Source organism: Palaemon carinicauda, chromosome 42, assembly GCF_036898095.1.
Source record: "Palaemon carinicauda isolate YSFRI2023 chromosome 42, ASM3689809v2, whole genome shotgun sequence".
In the NCBI taxonomy this organism is placed as follows: Eukaryota; Metazoa; Arthropoda; class Malacostraca; order Decapoda; family Palaemonidae; genus Palaemon; species Palaemon carinicauda.
Window position 1 is genome coordinate 22576312 of NC_090766.1, and position 13636 is coordinate 22589947.

The 13636-nt window shown below is 41.0% G+C and overlaps 1 protein-coding gene across 2 annotated transcripts in view; it reads left to right on the forward strand.

Moving 5' to 3' along the window:
- Nucleotides 1–6253, forward strand: part of LOC137633266 (ankyrin repeat domain-containing protein 50-like) — a 128318-nt gene extending 122065 nt beyond the window's left edge. For both annotated transcript variants that reach the window (XR_011042166.1, XM_068365475.1), the window contains one exon: nucleotides 2781–6253. The gene's annotated coding sequence lies outside the window, so the exon portion shown is untranslated. The remainder of the gene's footprint in view (nucleotides 1–2780) is intronic.
- The last annotated feature ends 7383 nt before the right edge of the window (nucleotides 6254–13636 follow it).

Consider the following 13636-nt stretch of genomic DNA (forward strand, 5'->3'; position numbering starts at 1 on the left):
TTTTTGGGTGGTAGGCTTTAAGAGAGAGGAGCAATATGAATATCAGTAGAGCATAGAAATAATAAATTGTATCATTAAAATTTTTTTCCACACTAGTACTTAGATGATTATTTATTACTTTGGATATTTTTGTTCTGTGTAATTTGGTTTTGCATGCTTTCTGTTTTAACCGCTTGCTCTTGTTACTTTGACCACACATGAGTCTATGTTTTATGTTTTTGAAATACAGTCTCAAGAATCAAATCAAAGAGATCATACCTGGAAACAGTCATAGAGAGGATTCTGGGACTAGATCATCTTAGTCGATATACTCTTCTCCAGTGTTTGCACAGAATATACAGCTACAGTACTGGCTGACTGGATGGTGATGAACTTTGTTTCAGTGTGGTAGTAGCCTTGATAAAACATTGAAGCATACTTTAACATGTTGCCTGATGCTTCAGTTAATAAGACTTTGTGAGAGACTTGTTCGTACAGTTAAAGAAAGTTCACAAAAGTATTCATGAACATCTTGTTGAAGTTGCGGTTATGAGTGAAATTAACAAGAATGTCAAGTTTGTCCCTCACCTTGACAAAGCTGACCATATCATTTGTAATTGCATTGTCATTGCCATTTATGTTCCTGGAAAGATCTTGGACATAGTAACAGTAACAGGAGCAGTGGTCTTACTGAACACTGTTTAGTTCTATTCTCTCTTGATTAAAAAGAAATAATTATTTATGTACTAACATTTTTCTCCAATTTTCACTCTGTAACAAGTAGCTATGTTATATGAATATACAGTGTCCAGTACTTAATTGCCTTATTAAAGTTGTCAGTCCTTTTTTGAAGAGGTATATCTTGAAAGATGGTTGATTGGATTTAAACAAAACTATTGATCATGCTATCCCAGATACCTTACCACAAAATTCTGATGTAAGAATATGTAACTTTTTTAATCTTTATATAGGTATGTAGGTAGTAGGTTGGCCAAGGCACCAGCCACCCATTGACATACTACTGCTAGAGAGTATGGGGGTCCTTTGACTGGCCAGACAGTACTACATTGGATCCTTCTCTCTGGTTATGGTTCATTTTACCTTTGCCCGCCCACACACACACACACACACACACACACACACACACACACACACACACACACACACACACACACACACACACACACACACACACACACACACACACACACATCGAATAGTCTGGCTTATTCTTTACTCAATTTCCACTGACCTCATACACCTGACAATACTGAGATTACCAGGCAATTCTTCTCCCAAGGGGTTGCTGCAGTGTAATTGTTGAGTGCCACTTTCCTCTTGGTAAGGGTAGAAGAGACCCTTTAGCTATGGTAAGCAGCTCTTCTAAGAGATGGACACACAAAAATCAAACCATTGTTCTATAGTCATGGGTTGTGCCATAGCCTTTGTACCATGGTCTTCCTGTGTCTTGGGTTCTCTTGCTTGAGGGTACACTTGGCCACACTATTCTGTCTTATTTCTCTTCCACTTGCTTTGTTAAAGTTTTTATAGTTTATATAGGAGATTTATTTTAATGTTGTTACTGTTGTTAAAATATTTGATTTTTCTTGTTTCCATTTCTCACTGGGCTATTTTCCCTGCTGGAGCCCCTGGGCTGATAGTGTCTTGCTTTTCTAACTAGGGTTGTAGCTTAGCAAGTAATTATAATAACAATATTAATAATAATAATGATAATATTAATAATTGTAATATTCATTGAGTAATTATGTCATCACATACATTTTTAGTTGCTCTCTTGTTTCCATCTATCCATACATGAGCAGTTATTAGTCAGACTAACTGATGTCGTAACTGCATCGCAGTGTATATTTTGAATGGTTCACTCTGTTGGATGAGGATTACCTCATTGAGATCTTGCCATTTTGATGATACTTTATACAACTGTTAGGACAGAAACAGACACAAGTGTCTCTATACATTTCTATATCATAGGCACAATTAGCTTGTATTGTTGAGAATTTTGTATTATTTAGCTTTATATCATTAGCTGTTAAAAGCCTTTATGCATAGTAATTAATGTGGTTTTGCCAAATAAAAACACGGTTTTACATAATTGTAAAGTGAAAATTTTCAGTGATCCAATAGTAAAATGTCTTCAAGGTAACATGCAGGGAGTTCCATATTTCATTGTACTTTACTCCTATTGAAAGTCCTTTGTAATTAGAGCATGACAAAAGAATGCCATGTATTGGGTCTCAAATCTTCAATAATCATGTGCTAGTTTATATATTTATCTTTTAAAAAAACTTATTGGAACCTTGCAAAGTAGTATTTATACGTTTACCCTGGGCTACTCGTATTAATTTGTTGTTTGAAGAACAATGGTGGGTTTGAATGTTTTTTTTTTCTTTTTTTTACAACTTCTATTTGTAATACACATGTATTTTTTGCTTTTACAACTTCTACTTGTAATACATCTGTATTAAAAACCTAATTTTCCTCAGATTATTTTTCCTAAATGTAATACAAGGTGCATATTGAGTGCATAGTTTACCCTCAGAGAATTGAATTCATACACCACAATATTTTAACTTTTTCACATTAACTTAAGTTAGTTTAGTATGATTTAAGGCTTTTTGCCTTTCATGAGTAGTTTTAAAGCAAATGAAAGAATATGCATTTTACTGAAAAGTGATTCATGAAGAGAGCCTAGTTGTATGTTGAATTCTTGTATATTATGTCCCACTAAGTTTTCATTACTGTATTTTACTATTGTTACTAATTCACTTTTATTTTGGCAGGAAGTGACAAAACTGGAGGATCATTAATGAATTGGAAGAATGTCTACGTTGCAAATGTAAAATAATTACCACTGCAGGTGTAGATGTGTTTGTTTCCATGTTTATGATAAAGGAACACGACGAAAAGTTTATCATTCTAAATGTAACGATGATTTGCGTGCTTATTACTTGTTTGTTGGAGAATCTTTTTGGAAAATGCTAGTCGTATAGTGATAATAATCTGTGTTAATATGAGATTTTGTGACAGTTTGACATCTTTATCCTGCAAGGGTTTTTGAGATATCTGTGAATTGACACTTTGGCCCCATCTTAGAATTCCTTCAGTATTGAATGACAAAAACCAAAGGTCTGGCCCCAACACAGTGGCCAAATTTGGTATGCCTGCTTTGCAGTTCAATGATGAAACTTGCTCATTCCCCTTCTTGATATTTACCTTTTGGGTGCAACATTTAGTTTTTAAGATGGTTCTTGGCTGCTGTTGAAATTTTGTTTCACATATTGGTACTCTGCTGTGCTTCATGGGTTTTATATTTTGTTAAAGTCTCGTTATATGTATAAAACACGTATCACATCATGTGCACACATAGCTACGCATGCACACAGAATGTATGTATGTATGGAATGCTAAAAGGCAAAATCTATCGGGTACTCTTTGGCTACATGTTTAAACCTGCTACAGAGATCATTTTCCTTTCAGTAACACTCTTCAAGAAACTTGGTTAGGGGCAGTATTCTTTTGTGAAAGAGCTGCCTTCCCCTGGAAGATTCAACAAATGCAACTAAACTGCAGTAACTAAGAACACTTTTAATTACTGTCTTTACATTTGTTATTTTGTCTTTTCATCTTTAGTTTATTCAACCCATTTTTCTCTTCACTCTACTGTCTACTTCTCTCACCAAGAGCACATAGGTGCATTGCCTTCATACGGACCATTTTTGAAGGCAGTTGAAAATACTCTTTAAATTTATAAGTCCAGAAAAAGTGGATTAAAATGGGTAGCTTGTATTCATCATCAAGTACCTTCCTAGTTGAGCTAACTTGATGAGGAGGATTGTGCAATTCTTTGGGTTAAGGTTATAGAATAAGGTGCCAGTTTATAGAAAAGATTGAAACGGTGTTTCAACCTTAATTTTCCTTCTGTAAGTTAAGTTGTTGGCCTGATGAAAAAGGCATTTGTAAAAAGTTGTAACTGCTTCATACATCTTTTAGTGATAAAAGTTTTATTTATGAAGGCTATACCCCATTTCATCATTGTCATGTTGTGGTTGTTATGACCAGTAAGCAAGTAAAATGTAACTGATTTTATAACATACTTTTCCATAAGCTGGTTCTCCTAAGAATTGACCTTTGCCTTCCTTTCCTGTATATGAATTAGGATCTCAGATTGATACAGTAGGATGGAATGGCAGTAAGGATTTCTAATGCAGATGAGAGATGTGCATTCTGGAGGCATTCATTTGAGTTTCCTTTTAATGTAAACTATGACTGTTAATCTAAACCCTTATTTTTCAGTCATTAGACATTTCATCTTTCCTTTTACAAAGAAATGAATGTTTGATGTTGGGTTTAACAAACATGGTAAATAGCCTGTATACTATTTAGTGTAAAGTAATTTCCTATTACTGCAGGAATGAGGAAAAAAGTTAAAATACTTTTGAAAATGGCAGATCATGACAATTGATCACCGAGGTAAAGTTTCAAAGTAAGGTAACTATTAACATAAAATGTAATCTACTTTGCTGTCTAATGTAATGTAGTGAAATGTTTACACCTGGGTAACCCTTTTATTGCATGGCATGTATAATTTTTTTTAATGTTTTGTTCCTTTTATGTCAAGTAGTATTGAAATGATTCAATGATGTTTTCATACTCTGCTAGGGACTTGCTATAATTCCCTATGTTATTTATTGAAATTGTTTTTTATTTTACGTTGTAATGGTTCTGCAGTTTCAGCTGTAGCTGTCTTCAGGAAGTAGACAAATTGGGTTCTTTAGGTTGTAAAGATACGGTTTTGGGAATTTGAGGAATATAGGCCACTGTAAATGAGCTTTTTTGATGTAGGGTTGTGTGAAATGCAGTACTCATTGCTATTGCTGATTCTAAGATCTGTGAATATGTTTTTCCTTTCTAAATTTGTAACTGCTTGCCATTTCAGTACTGAAAACACAAAGTTTTAGTAAACCAAATATATATTATATATATGCTGCTAATATAAATGTGATATATAAAAATGAATTTCTAGTTGTTCTAGTAGTTATAATAATATTTTGAGTCAGTTACTCTTTAAAGTTAATTTAGTCTCTTTTGTAAGGGAAGGTCATGTTTTTCTAGGCAATGTCTGTGACTTGCATCTTCTTCTTTTTCTTTAAAGAAGGATACTCAGGTGATGCTGTTAACGGAAACCATGATTTGCACATCTCTGATTGTCTCATACTTAATTATGTATATATATATACTGTATACTTTACGTAATGGAGCCCTGTACTAGTCGTTAGTCGTGTGTTGTGTTGGTAATGTGCATATGTAAAAAGTTGCTTCCACATGCACATGTACAGATAGCAATATTCTTATTAAAATATACCTTACAGTGTATTATTGCAAGGTCTACAGCTCTAGATGTGAGTGTGCAACATCAGTTATTAAACGGTTATTGTATAACTCTAGCACATTGAGTAAACCAATGGTTTCTCAACTGTTATGTAAAGTATTTCATATGGTTGAAATTTTATCCCTGGCTTCATTTTCTGGTTATCTATAGTTGCTTCTACTCCAGCTATGATTTGTCATATTTGTTTTTACTTTAAATTTTGGTGTTGCAAAACCACCAGTTTTTAAAATTTGCTTATTCCAGATTCTGGGTTTGTATTATATAAATTTTAGTATAATCTTGATAGAACAAATACTTAATTTTACTTCACCCTAAGTCTTTCATCTCTAGTACACACTGTGTTTGTCAGTGTTTTCCCTCTTCTGCTCTCTAAGTTATCAGTATTTTTTCTTGAACTTGACCCTATGGTTTAACAAGACCCATTCTTTTTAATTTCATGCAACTGGTGCTTCCTTATTTATGTATGGGAAGTAATGGATAATTAGCGGAATTTCTCACATGTATTTTATTTAATTGTTTGAGTTTCATTTTGAACTAGTGTAGTTATATACACTTAGTTTATTTTTACTCCTTTCACTTTTGTTTGTTAGGAATTATATTCATTTGTGAACGTGCTTCTTGTGATATACTTTTACATTATTTTTCTTACCATTTCTTTTTCCTGATATTACCTCTTGACCAGTCCTATGTCAGTGGTCGGGCAATATTATGATCTCTTGAGAAAAAATTAATGGGGTCTATGCAAGCCTTTACTTTCCTAGCTTTTTAAGATGAAAAAAAAAACTAAGTTGGTTTTGTATTTTTTTGTCTGATTACTTTTTAGCATCGATATTTATCTAGAGATGATATTTACTCTCCACAGATTATTTTTACCTATTTTATCTTTGGTGCTTCATGACATACAGATCTTTCATTCACTTTATTTTTGTTATAATCATAGTTTTTAATTTTATTTGGTTTTCCAACTGTAAAAATTGGATTCACCCATTGACAGGTATATATTCTACATACACATGTAATCTGTTATTTGAGAACAGAATTTTTTTTATAGCTTATTCTAATTCTTACGGTGTGAAGCACAATCTTTAAAATTTGGTTTATTTTTGTTCATGCTACTTATGTGTTCTATTCTCAGGCCTTTTTAGTACATATCCAAACACTTGAAAAAAATTCTTTTTACTGATATTTTGCCTATACTGTAATGTGGAATGAAATTTCACTGTTTATTTGATGCAAATATTTGCTATCATAAATCAAACTGCTTTAAATGTGTAAATCATAAATGGGTAAAATCAAATTGTTTTTCATATATGTTACTATTTGAACAGGCTGTCATTAATTTTCTTGATGTTTTTTTATATCAGTGTAAATATATTTGTGTGTTCATATTTTAATAATGTGCTTCTTATATGTTGCATATATGTAGGACAAAGTAATAAATGCACTGCATAGACAACTTATTTAAATTGGTCCAATATACAGAAGTATGATTATATTATTGTAAATAATATGGAAAGGAGTGAATGCATTTCTTCTCTACCAACGTGGGTTTACAGAGGGGCTGAATGCCAATTAGCTTAAAGTTGTACAGTATATGCAATAGGATTTGTAATGTTAAAGATAGGGAATGCACAGAGTGATCATAACTCCTCCATTTTTAGACTATACTGTATCTATTGACATATACTTACATGGAATATAGTTAGAAAAAGTGTTAGATGAAAACATCCAGAAATGTAAGTAATTTTTATTTTTTCCAGCTTTATAACATCTTCAGCAGAGTTGGAATGTCTGTACCCTTAGCTTCTACCCTGCCATTGGGGAGAATTCTGTATCTTCCGCTGCACTGTCGTCATTGCTAGCACGGAAATCCTTGATATCTCTGAAGCCTGATAAGGGGGAAAAGAAGCTTATGTGTGCCCCCACACACACATACATGCTGTATCTTCGACATCTCCAGCTGTGGAACTATCAGACACAACTCCTCCTGTGCTGAGGAAAAAGAAGAAGACTGTTCAAACAGTCCCAAGAGACCGACTGAACTGACCGCTCCTCATGTAAGCTCGAGAGAGGCAGAGGCTGTACCACCCACCAATTCAGCCCTGGAAAGGTAGTTTGGTACAAGGTTCACACTTAGTTACCAGTGCTTGGTCTTGTACAGGAACGAGCACAAACGTCAATCTGACAGTTCTGGAGAGAGAATATCATTGCCTTGCCTAGAAAGATGACAGCTCAACAGAAGGATTGTGGTGAAGTGTATGAACAATTAGCTCTTCTGTCATGCGAGTGGTGTGAATAGATTGACTGTTTTGTCACAATCACTGAGACAGTTCACCATATTCATAGTCTCCACATACCCCATCACTAAATGATTGGTCTTCACGTGTTAAGACACCACATGACCAGACATCTCTCTAGATCTTCACACGATCCCACACCTTGCTACTCGTCTAATAATCTTGACGTTAGAGGCAAAGTGCGCCCGGCAACTGCTGCATCTCATCGCTCAAGGGTAATGTATCTAGATCCTTCCATGCACTGAGATATTTCTACTTGTCGAGACTGGCCCTTTTCAAGAGATCTTGCTATGTGCTGAGACTTTTAGCAATTATAGACCATTCCATGTGGTGAGACTTAAGATCAATATCGTCCGTGTCCAAACGATGAGTGCAACATAGCCGCTTAGTATCTCGTTCTCCCAGAAACCCTTAGGAGCGTGAGTATTTCACCAACCTTTTAGGTTATTAGGGCTAGGGTCATCTAAGTCTCTGAGGAGTTAGATCTGCATGCTTTTGTCCCTTCTTCTTTAAGGCATGGACCCATTACTGTTCTCATTCTAGCAAGCAAGTACAATACTCCAAGCAGTATTCTCCTGAGATAAGCATTGAGACCTCAAGAGTTCTGATACATTGCATACCCAAAGCCGCCTGATTCTAGTCCAGCACCGGCAGAAATGTACCGAGATTGAGTCAACGTTTATTATTCATGAGTACGACCTTGGGGAGGCAGCAATGGGTCCCATCTAGGGAGGAATGACATATATTGATCAAATCCTGCCCTTGAATTTCCATCGACGGAACTTGCTTGAGTGGCTTTGGATACTGTCAATTTCCAGATCTTAGATCTAGCTGCACCCGAACCAGTCAAATAAGATTGTGCCTCTTTTCCTCTTTTGACAATGATGATTATACATACCGAACTTCGCAGGTCCTTCTCTCTCTCTCTCTCCATCGATCGACCCGCCAGTGACTACGGTGACAGTGGAAAGATCGCAGCGCGATAACAAAGCTTTCTCTGCACTCGAGTCTGCTGCCATGTAAGCCTTCATGGCCAGTCTTAAAGCAACATCTTGTTGGATTGACTACTGGTCAGGCGCATTAGCGCACTCCACCAAGACCCTAGACTAGGCAAACACAAGATGAGAAAGAAGTACACTGACTTGATCCTGTCAGGTGCCAAGGCTGTTAGGCACTTTTGCCCTCGTTATGGCCAGTCCCAGGGAGGCATTAGATGCTGAAATCAGCAGTCCCTGCAGCTGCTGCAAGTTGGAGCTACCTGTCAAGCTGTAGAACAACATAAACATAACAGCAGCAAATAGTGAAGAACTGGATGGTGCCAGTTCTCTCGGAGGGATATCGTTTGCTATTTACAGACTCTTGTCTGCTAAGATATCTAGACAATTGGCTGATTCTATCTTCCTTCATGAGACACTTCCATCCTTTGCCATGATCTGGGGATCATGGTCAATTGGAAAAAGTCTAGTTTCATGCCTAAGTAGAGGACTTATCCCATTAAGGATCCCCCCTTAATGTATGGTTCAGGTGGAAGAAAGATTACGAAACAATTTAGCCTGGCGGATGAACAATAAGACCTTATCAGAGGAACTACACTCAATTGCTCACTTCCTGAGTTACTGCTGTTCACAGAAGCATCCTTCAAGATGGCCAAACAGGCATACACATCTGTTAGTTAGGTCTATTCTAGGCAAGAGGAATGTTCCAGCAGACCTTGGTCGCCAGCAAAGAGGGTAAAGCGAAGATGGGAAAGCTTAAAAAAAAAAAAAACCACTCTGCCCGAAGATCTGGAATTAAGGGCGGGGGTTCTGCTAGGAATGGTAACCTGTACCCTTCCTTTAATACTGTTACTGTCCACGGGTCTGCCCCGTGGTTCTTCCATGCTTGCCAAAAATGTCTGAGGCATCCCCCACCTGAGGCTTGGGCAGGAGTAGGGGGCCTCTCTCCCTATCTCTTTCTGGAGGATCGACTTGTACGTCCTCTCCTGGCGGCCGCGTAGGAAGTCCTAAAGGAGGCCGGGGCTGAAGCTGTTCCCCTACGGGAGGGCTGCGAAGGCTGTGACCAAGAAGCTGTTGGGGTGTGTCTCCTGGGCTGGCTAGGCGAGGCACGAGGAGGAGGAGGAACATCGGACGGAGGTCTTCTGTGGATGGGTCTCCGCAGTGACTGGGGTCTGGGTTCACCCACGTCCTTACGTTTTTGGACCTTTTCCATAATTTCTTCTGCTGCCTTCAAGGGGAAGAGAGCATCATCCCACAGGGGCAGGCTCCTCAGGGCCCTCGCTTCCCTGTCCGGAATCCGTCTGGTCAACTTATTCAGGACAGAGTCCCTCCTACGAAGAACCCAGTTGGCTGATTGGGCTAGGGACTGGTAGGATAAGAACTTTAGAGCTCTACCTCCCGAGATAATCAGCTCCTTCAGTAGAGCCTGATTTCCCGGGACTGAGAGGTCGTAGGAGGACTGGATTCCTATGAGGGTGGACGCCCACCAGTCCAGCCAGGAGGCGACGTTGGCTAGGTCCTTAGCCATCTCCTCCATCATCGTCGCCTCTGACTGGGAGAAGCAGACTGGGGGTGTCGAGGCTCTGTCTTCTGGTGCTCCTTGGCTTAATACTTCGAGGGAGGCTTCCATCTTGCAGGCCCCTGGCCGCTGTCCCTCTGGCAGGTAAAATTTGTTCTGGGACCTCAGGCCCTGGAGCAACTTTGAGGAACTCTGTGATTTGGGGGCCTCTGCATTGTTAGCCACGATCTTGTTGACGTGAGCTCTACCGAGCCTCACGTCCCTGGCCACCGGATGGGCTAACGAAGGTCTTTGCTTGGCCGGGGGCCTCCATTAGCCTATTGAGGCTAGAGCGCCAGGCATCTTCGGTGGAGGGTTCGGGCTCTTCTATTCTGTGGTGTCTCCTAATGAGCCCGATCACCCTCCTATATACCGAGTCCTCCGCTGCTGCGCCATCTACGTTGTCGTCCGCGTCCTCCGTCTGCCGGCCTGCCTCTCTAGACGGAGCTCCACCGACGGGGGCCTCCGTGTAAGGTTCCGGACGCAGGACGGGCATTGCCGTGGCGGCGAGGGCCTCCGTCCTAGGTCTGCCCTTCGTCGTGGAGGACCAGGCTTCCGTGGGCTTGCCCGACGGAGGAAGCCGTCTCTCCATCTCCCGTCGCTGAGGTGCTACTTTGGAGGATGAGACGAGGCTGCCCGACTGAAGGGGCGACTCCCTCCGCTGGGCGGATTGAGTCGGGACCTTCACGCTCTTACGCCTGTCCGATGAGGTCAGCGAGGCCGAGTCCCTCCGAGGTTCGAGCTTGTGGCTGGAGGTGAACCTCTCCGGGGACCTGTCTCTATGGCGCCAACCTGAAGTGCTCGGGACTGAAGTAAAATCGACGAGCTTACTATGGGGAATGACCACCCATTCTTCTCCCGGCGATCTACTCCTCCTGAATTTCCTCCTGGGGGACCTGGATCGTCTTCTAACGTGGCGAGACCTGGAGCGTGAGCGAGAACGGGAATGCCTCCTCCGGGACCTCTCACGCCTCCAACGGGGTTTCTTCCGGGCTTCACCTTCCGAGGAATTGGAGGCCGCTGCTACCGACGAATCTGAAGACTCTCCGTAACTCGTCTGTGGGGCAGGGGCATGAAGAGCCGGCGGCTGAACGACCTGATGGACCGCAGAAGGCGTGGGCTGGAGAAAACATCTGGTAGTGAAGACGGCGGCGCTGAGGGAGAGTGTGGGGGCTCTGCGTCGGGGAACCAGGTTCCGAGGCCTTCCTCCAACCTCAACGGGGACCTGCGAGGTGATCTGACGGGGGTGAGACTTCCTTCTCGGGGGCGCCTTCAGCTGCGGAGGTACCTGAAAAACATGCCCATGATGCGGGCGAAGAGGCAGGGACATTTTTACTCCACATGGGGTCATCCAACGAGACGTGACCCGCAAGCACCAGGGCACCGTCTCTAGAACCCCCACTAAACTCACCTTCAGGCCCCCCGCTTGCCTGGAATGAAGCTGCTACCCCGCTATCATGAAGAACAGACTCCTGGGGAAGAGCCACTGGCTTCTTCCCCGCAACGGACTTACCTCGTCCCCTACTCTGGGTAGGGGAAGGTGGTTGAGAAACACTTTCCGGAGGCTCTCCTGGTGACGTCAATGGAGAAGAGGCACTAGCCTTCTTGGGCGACCCCTTGGAAGACTTCTTTTTCGTACCGAATCGTACCCACTGCACTTCACTCCACGATTCACACTGGGCACGTGTCCGACGGGGAACACACACTGCCCCTGCACGACGAGCACAAGGAGTGAGGGTCTACCTCCGGCTTGGACAGGAACGCACCACACGACTTCCCGGCCATAGGCCCAGGACAACGACGGGGGGTGCTCCATCACGCACTAGCAATACACCGCAAGACACAGGAACGCAGCGGGAAAGAATAAGGAAGCACAAGATTAACACGTGAGATCGCGGGAACACAAAGGGAAAGCACAAGGTTAACGCGCGAGACCGCGGGGACAAAAAGGGAAAGCACAGGGATACCGCGTGGAGACCACGCGGGACACAAAGGGTCGCACTGAGATTAAGGAGAGCGTCGAGATGATATCGCGACGCGACCAGAGAACTTACCGAGGGTCGAGACCCAAGCTAGCACGCTCCCTGACCCGGGCTTAGCCTCAGGGTACCTATCCATCCGCCTGAGTTTAGCCCTCACAGAAAACGGAAGTAGGGTAAACTACACAAAACTTTCGTTGGATGGGAGGAGATCCCAGGTACTCCTAAGAAAGTAGTTCGAGGTAAGTACTCCGTGTTGGAACAATTGTAAATTTAATTATCTTCATGAGCATAGCAGGTGCAAAGTTAATGTTAGTGGAGTCATATCAAATGAATTTCTAGAGAACAGTGGAGTACTGTAAGGGAATGTGTTGTCACCTATGTTGTTTATCCTCATGGATTTCATGATGCATAGAACAGTTGGGGATGGTGGAGAAGGATTGGACTGGATTGGTAAAAGGAAATTAGCTGACCTAGAGTATGCTGATGACGCTGTCCTTATTAGCAGAACACCACAATACTTACAAAGCTTACTTATCAAAATGCGTGAAATATCCCAGAAGGTTGAGCTCCAAGATAAACAGAAGAAAGACAGAGATTATGAGAACAGAATATGCAATGGAATATGAAATATCATTGGAAGAAAAAAGGATTAATGAGGTGGAATCATTTGAATATTTAGGAACTATGATCTGTAATACAGGATCTTTAGAATTTGAGTTTAAGGAGATTGAAAAAAGCAAACCAGACAATGGCTAGGTTGAGTAAAGTTTGGAAATCAAATTGCCAGAAATTACACACAAAAATCAGGCTATATATCAGTTTTGTGAGATCGGCGTTACTGTACGGACACGAGTCGTGGTATGACAATGGAAGCATATCCAACAGATTTTGTGGATTTGAGAATAAAGCCCTCCGAAGAATATTTTGAGTTGAATGGCAGGACAGGATTAGAAATTGAACTATAAGAGATTACTTTCGAATGCTATATGTGGATGAGCTCATGGTTTGGGCATGCTCTTTGCTCTCCCCAAGAGAGGTTAGTTCACCAAACTTTCAACTGGGCTCCACAAGGCACTAGAACTATGAAGCGTGAAGTAGATGAATGGAGAAGTATTGAATTACAGTAAAAGTTCAAGATATAGACGACTTGGGAAATCTAACAGAGGCCCTTTGCATCAATAGGTGTAGGAAATGATTATGATGATTCGGAGTATGTAGGCAAAGGAAAAATGAGCCGTAACTAGAGAGAGGGATCCAATGTAGTACTGTCTGGTAAGTCAAAGGACTCAATAACTCGAGTGGTAGTGTTTCATCGGGTGGCTGGTGACCTGGCAAACCTACTACAACCAGTTAATTTTCTTGGCAGTAGCCAGAGCTATGACAAAGAAAGTCCAATGTCAAGCCATTAAAATTAA